Source organism: Coturnix japonica, chromosome 7 (assembly GCF_054131305.1).
Source record: "Coturnix japonica strain WE chromosome 7, WE-NBRP24, whole genome shotgun sequence".
NCBI classification, from domain to species: Eukaryota; Metazoa; Chordata; class Aves; order Galliformes; family Phasianidae; genus Coturnix; species Coturnix japonica.
Genome location: NC_140669.1, coordinates 2537056 through 2543996, shown reverse-complemented (window position 1 = coordinate 2543996; position 6941 = coordinate 2537056). Strand labels below are relative to the sequence as shown.

Genomic DNA, 6941 nt, shown 5'->3' with positions numbered 1-6941 from the left:
AGCATTCATGCAGCACCAGGCGGGAGCTGGGGTTTGTGTGTTGCAGTAAGCAGCTCGGCCAGCTCTGCAGTGACGTTCTCAGCCCTGCTCCTCGTGATGCATGGCACACGAGGGAATAAAAAGGAGGATAAATTATATGCCGAGAAGACAGAGGATGATGTAAGCCAAGACTTTTAAGCCTTTTCATAGCACAGGGCACATCTTCGGGGAGACTGTTTTACATTCCATCCATCCCCATCCCCAGCAATTCTATGAATGAGCAATACTAGGAAACTACCAATGCTCTCCAGCCACTGGCACAAGTTTGGCCATGGTGAGAGACATTGACAAGAGAAGACCAGGCACAATGCACTGGCATTGCTGCATGTCCCAGGTCCCAGAAATCCCATCCCCATTAGGGTGAAGGTGTAAAACCCTTACACCCTATGTCAGCATCAGCACATGCACAGAGATGGGCTCAGCACTTGAGCTGTGCATTGCCGGGCAATACATGAACAAGAAGGAGCCTTTGGTGGGATTTAAAATAGGGTTGCTTATCTATAGAAATGGAGGAAAATGAAGTAAATATTTATCTTGTAGATTTATTAGACTTCCCAGTGACTTGGAACCAAAAGAGGGTTTGAATTGAACTGAAGGAGGAATCACACATCGGCCAAAGCCAAAGGGATGCTCTGCATGGGCGCTCAGAAACAGGTAGATTGCAGCTGCACAGGTTGGATCCCACCTACCATTGGTGTGCTGACCAAAAACACCATTGATGCTGGTGTCCAGAATCTCCAGGCAGGACATCACATCAGAGAGCTGTGACGTTTTCTCCAGCATGTGTCTACCAAGCAAGGCGTGCTGTCTGCGGGGCTTAAGGTGAGGTACAAATTGAAGATCACTAATGGAATATTGCGCCGTTTGTTCATATTAGAAGCAGTCAAAAATCATACATAATGTAACAATGTACATGCAACAGCAGGCTCAAACGAGATAATTTAACCATGAGGAAATGGTCTTTGAAGTGGTCCCTGATGAGATTGTGCTTGTTCCTAAGAGAATCCAGATGTATTCCAGAACAGCATTTTAAAACCACTTTCTAAAATTACACCCCCTCCCCGTCATTACGGTGCATTATAGTGACACTCTGCAGTTGGAATTTTACAGGAAAATTACTTCCGAGTCGTGTTTCTGTGCTACATCTCCCCCACCACCCCAGCTCTGCCCCACACCATGCCCAGCCGCGTGCTGCCTCCTGTGAAACCCAATAGAGATTATTAATCCCGGCTTCACTGGGGTTATGCTATGGTAACTGAGGGCAGAAGTTGGCCCCACCAGTTGTAATTCCAGCCTGAAATGTTCACTTGTGGTTTTTACAGCCGCAGAGTGCAGCAAAGGGGAACCGGGCATCCTTCTCTTGGCTGCTGGAAGAGAAGGGAAATGAAGGGATCATTAAAGGGCTCCTTGGTTTTGCACATTGCCGGGTATTTCCCTGAGAAGCCACAGAGCAGACAGCTCGGGAGGCTTGCAAGCAAGGAATATATAATTTGAATATCTGCTCTGTGCATTGCTTTGTCTCAGCAGCAATAGAAACCACGTGCTGGATGGAACAGTTATGTCAGGGATATCAGAGCAGAAACAGGGATGCAGCCAACAGCCACTGTCTGAAGAGTGCCCAGTGCTCTCCGGCCTGGGCTTTAATTAATGTTCATTAATTTACTGGCATTTGAAGGACAACACAATGGGCTCCTCCCATTTAATGAAGAGCTGAAATTCCTGCAGCACTGGCGGGGTGCCCCCATAGTGCACCCTATGCCCTGCCAGGAAGGGGCCAAGGCCCTGCAGGTTTATAGTCCTTAAAAGACTTGGCCTGCAGGAGGAAATTCATGGGCAATGCTACCAATAACATGCAAATCTCTGCTAAGTGCTGTGGGAAGCTGTTGAGCTGAGAACATTGATTTCCCCTCAGAAGCGCAAACAGACCCGGAGAGGGATTTTATTTCCTTGTAAGATTCTTATATTCAGTGTCAATATTATTTAAATCCCTTTGAAAGGAGATGCACTCTGCAACATCTCATTACAGAGCAAAATCACCTGCCTGGACAAGCTCTGCCCAAACCCATTGCTTTGCAGCGTGGTCTCCTTGCAGTCCAGGGTTGGCTGGGAGGGATGCACATCTATCACAGCAGCTCTGCGAGCAGGGGGAAGAAAGGGAGAACAACATGTTGCAACGAATGTGAGTGCTTCTGCCTGCAAAATCCCCAAAGCTGTAAGGGTTCAGCTCAAACACATGGGATTTTGTATTTTCACGCACTGCTTTAGGAGCCTTCAGAGAGTTTCATACATTAAACATAGGTTCCGTGCTTAATCTATTTGCACTGGCTGTTTCCTATCCTTCTGGTACCTGTCAGGATTTTAAAATCATCTGAAATGTGGTCATTTCTTTCCACAGCGCATTACTCAGCACGCAAACAGCACTTATCACCTGCTAACACACCTGCAGGACTGGCACCGCCGCATTTGTGGAACTAAGCACATTTTGCACAAGTGAGTAAGTAACACAGCCTCCTGCAGCTTCCCTCGTGCTTAGCCAAGAAAGCAGCTCCACTGTCGTGTATCTTTTCACTTTTTTCCCCCTGTAAAGTCTTCTGCCGAGCCCCTCCTTCCTGCTGAGCATGGTGCTTGGTGGGCTGGAGGAAAGATTTGTGCCTCCCCTGTTGTGACCCATGGGTGAGTGCTGAGGATTTTATGGCTCCAAGCCGTGCTGCCTCCTTCACATCTCTGTTTGCAGTCCTCCAGCTCAGATGGCAGCAATTAGACAGGTTTTATTTCCTTTTGAGTGCGGGGATCAGGGAAGAAAATATATGATTCTGTGTTACAAAGATCATCATGCCAATGGGAAACAAAGCTTTCACAGGATAACCAAGAAAACATGTTCTTCAGGAGTTACCGCAGCCATGCAATTTGTTCCTTGTCAGGCTTGCAGACAACAAGAGCAATGGGAAGACTGATAAATAACAGGGCAAACTGCCCAGCTGGGAGCACCTCCATCACTCAGCACACCCACACATTAAGAGCACAGACAGCACAGACACCAGGAGTCAGGGCACGTGAGACCCAGCTGAGCACCAGATCAAGTGCTGCTGAGCACAGTGCACCTCTGTGGCCAGCAGTTCTTGGATGCACAAGGAAGGTTAAGAGGAGGGAGGTGAGCTTTGTAAAACTGTTACAGGAAAATCTCCAGCTCCCTTCACCTATAAGGTGCTGGTAGACCAAAGTGTTCCCTTCAAAATGCATTTTTATAGCAAAAGACTGAAGCTCAGTAGATAAATCTTCTCATCATGGAAAACGTTAGCAAGTGACTTGGGTATAATCTGCAAGTACTTACCTGGTGCTCTGGAATCTTATAGGAGACCACTCAATCAAGCAGGCAAACTTATCAAGAGTTCTCAGAGCTGGAAGTCAACATTTAGCCTGGCACGACTTAAACTAATTCATTTCCCATCTCAAGAGCTCTTAATAAAGGCAGCAATTTACACAGGATGGTAGTATCTTCTCCATCACTGAAAAAATAAACTTCAGGATATTCTCACCCTAATGTGAACATGTCCCAGACCTGCAGCTCTCCCCAGCTCATGGTATCCGTGCCCTGCCTCAAGTCCTGGCTGTAGACAGGGCAGAAGGAAGAAGCTCCACTTCTTCAACTGCCCTGTGGGCAAATAGAGATTTCCAAACTCCTTTCTGCCCTGTCAGCTATTTGTGTGATTAATGGCAGGAGTGAGAAGCTGGACGGGGAGAGCAGAGGAGTCCTGCTTCCTGAAATGCGGCTGCCCTGCTGGCAGATGGATGAGGTTGCAGCACTCCTGCACAGGGAGCCAACAGGCCATGCTGAAATCCCATCCCAAACCAGCGTTTAATATTTATAGCTGGGCTACGGCACCAGGAGGCAAAATCACGCACAGGTTTTGTATTACTCGTGTGTTTTCCCCACTCTGTCCTCTCCCCCTTGATCAGCAGCAGCAGCAGTGCCTCCATATGGAAACATCCCAGCTCGTCATCCAGCCAGAGCTGCAGACAGAAAGCAATTTGCCAGTCAACATATGCATTAACGAGAAAATCCCTCCGGGCAAAATTCCGACATGAGACTCAATGAGCTGCAGATACCGTAACGGAGTCCCCCAGCTCTCCAACGACTACGTTTTAATAACTTTAATAACCCCAATGCTGCAAGCTAAGGTTAAAGATTACTTCTGCAGTTTTTATTGTACTTATTTGGGTGCAGGAATGTTTTGAATATCCTGCAAACGGCTTTAGTGATTTTCCTTGTCGGGATGCTCACCTTGGGCTCACAGGTCAATGCTCATTGCAGTCGCTTCACCTTAACAATTTATTTCATTTTCCTGACCTCTTTAGTTTTCAAAATAGCCCCAGATTGCAAACTGGAAAATAGAGAAATATCTATTTTAACATGCATTTAAAGTTCACCAGGAGGGAACACTCCCAGCCAACACCAGCCCCTTAGGAGAAGGAAGAGGCAAAGCAAAAGCGAAATGGTAAATTATCTCTATTCTAACATGAACGTGTTGAGTCACACGTTAATTAACAGTACACTGTATGAGAAAACTCCATCATGAGACTTCAGACTCTCTGAGTCAGTCGCCCACAGCGTGGAGGAGGGATGCACAATGGGGGAAAGCAGCTTGCAGAGGAGTGTTGTGAGGAGCGAGTCCTGGAGGAAGCAGCTCTCCACTCATCACACAGCTCCCAAGATGAGCATGATCAGAGATGCCAGTGAGCATAAATAAATACATAAGAAAATAATAATAATTTAAAAAAACCCAAACAACACAGAACTTCACAAACAACAGTTTGCCAGAGTGGGTGAAACAGCCCAGAGAGGGAGTAGTCTGATTCACATTTTTTCTCACTTTCTTCATTAATTTTAAATGCCAAAACTTACACAGAGGAAAGACATTAAAGAATAAAAACAGATTAACTCTTTATTTTCTATAGGAATAAAGACAGGGTTTTTTTCTAATGCTGTCTCCATCTCATTTAAGAGGACCTGGCCAGAGGCAGCAGCCTGCTGGAAGAGCAGACACCAGTGACACAGACAGCTGCAGAGACTGACACAGGGAGCTGGGCCAGCCTAGATCAGACTTGGTGCCCAGCACAAGCAATGTCTCTGGCTGGGGAGATCTGGGGGAAACCTCAGAATCATCAGATAGCACTTCTTTCCTTCGCAGGGTGGCTCAGAGGGCAGTGATAAGCTTTTCCTCCCATCACAGATCACTTCATCCACTCACCACACCCCTTTCCTTTCTCTTGTCTCTTCTGTATATGAAGCCCACGGCAGCTGTTTGATTAATGACATCATAAATCACTGGGGTTTATTGCATTCTGCATTTCCCACAGGTGCTGCAGGAGTCGGTCCTGAAGGATTTGCCACCTTCTGCAGGAACAGAGATCTATAAGACGTGTACCCATCAGTGGAAACGCCAGCAACTGCTACAAGGATGCTCAGACCAGTGTCACCCTGCTGCAACACCAAGTGACAGCAGCCAAGGCTATGAGAAATGCCTCAAGCAGTGCCAAGCTGATAAAGATCACCAATGTGAAAATTGCATTTCTTTCACCTAGTCCATGCTGGAAGATGCACTGGCATCTCATAAGGACATTTCTCTTCCTGCTCTGACCCCAGCACACTCTGCCTCGCCCCATGCTGATCATACAGAAGGATTATCATGAAGAAGAGACCCAAATACCTCCAGCCCATAGAAAGCAGCTGGCTTTCATCTCCCCAACAAGCACTGATCCATACATTCCCAAGTTGTTTTCATGCAAAATTCTCTTTGAGTGAATATAAAGGTACAATGCTCAGAGCCTATCTGAATTCCAGCTGGAACCCTCATCCTGCAGCACCCTTCATTTCAGCCAGTGGCAATGCTCTGATGGAGGCCACGGTCACAGAAGACACTTTTTGTTTCAAAGCCAGAAAGAATTTCCCAAGGATGAACTGAAGGGTTTTAGTTCCTATTTACACATCCCTACATTAGAAAATGAAGCTGGGAGTGAGCAGTGAGGACACACGCTCCTGGGTGCTCTGGCTTTCGTCTGGACTTTCACATTTTTTTTTCCACCAATGAAAGCATGATGAGAAAAAGGCAGGAAAGAACAATTCCTGTTCAATATCTGTTTCCATAGAAACACTGAAATTAAGAGAAAGAAAAGGCTCCCAACATCATCCTGTCCATACACCTGCCAGCACAGCAGTGAGCAACAGCCCTGGAGTTTCCTTCAGCACCTCTTTTCCATTAAGGTTTATATTTAGTCAGCTCTCCAAAGCCCACAAGGCCACTGCTCTGCTTTCTCTCATATGCAAAGAAGTTATTTATTTCTGCCTGTTAAATCACTGTGGAGTTTGAGTCTGCATTTAAGGAGTGCCAAATCAAAAGCTTCCCATGGCTTATATACCTCCTTTCCTTGCACTTTGCTTATTTCTTGGCATTCTATCAGCACGACTTCTTGTATAGAAGACTTTAAACTTACAAAAAGAAGGCCCTTCTGGAAATTAAGCAGATTTATGCATATCTCATATTGGTTTTTTCCTCCCTGATCCCATTGCATGGGGCAACCAAGGAGAGCACAGATTGCTCCTCTGGCCTCGGCAGAGCCATACACGGCTCCAGATGTGCCATAAAAAGGCTGGGTGATGATTTAGGGAGATGCTCTTCCTGACCCCAGCATCTGAGGCTCAGTCACACCACAGCTGGTAGCTCCGAGGCCCATTCAACATGGCCCACAGACCCAAAGCCTGCTGACTCTGGCACACAGCCCCAGAACCTGCTCACTATGATGGACAGCCCCAAAGGCTGCTCACCATAATGGACAGCCCTGAGGTTTGCTCACACCACAGCTGGCAGGCCACACTTTGGGGTCATGCCATCCACTGTATGCAC

General features: G+C 46.8%; 1 long non-coding RNA gene across 1 annotated transcript; it reads left to right on the top strand.

Moving 5' to 3' along the window:
* The first annotated feature begins 579 nt into the window (after positions 1-579).
* LOC146760047 (uncharacterized) lies at positions 580-6460 on the top strand. The gene is made up of 3 exons (XR_014948176.1): positions 580-861; positions 2435-2529; positions 5398-6460. It is a non-coding gene; the product is annotated as an uncharacterized LOC146760047 (long non-coding RNA).
* The last annotated feature ends 481 nt before the right edge of the window (positions 6461-6941 follow it).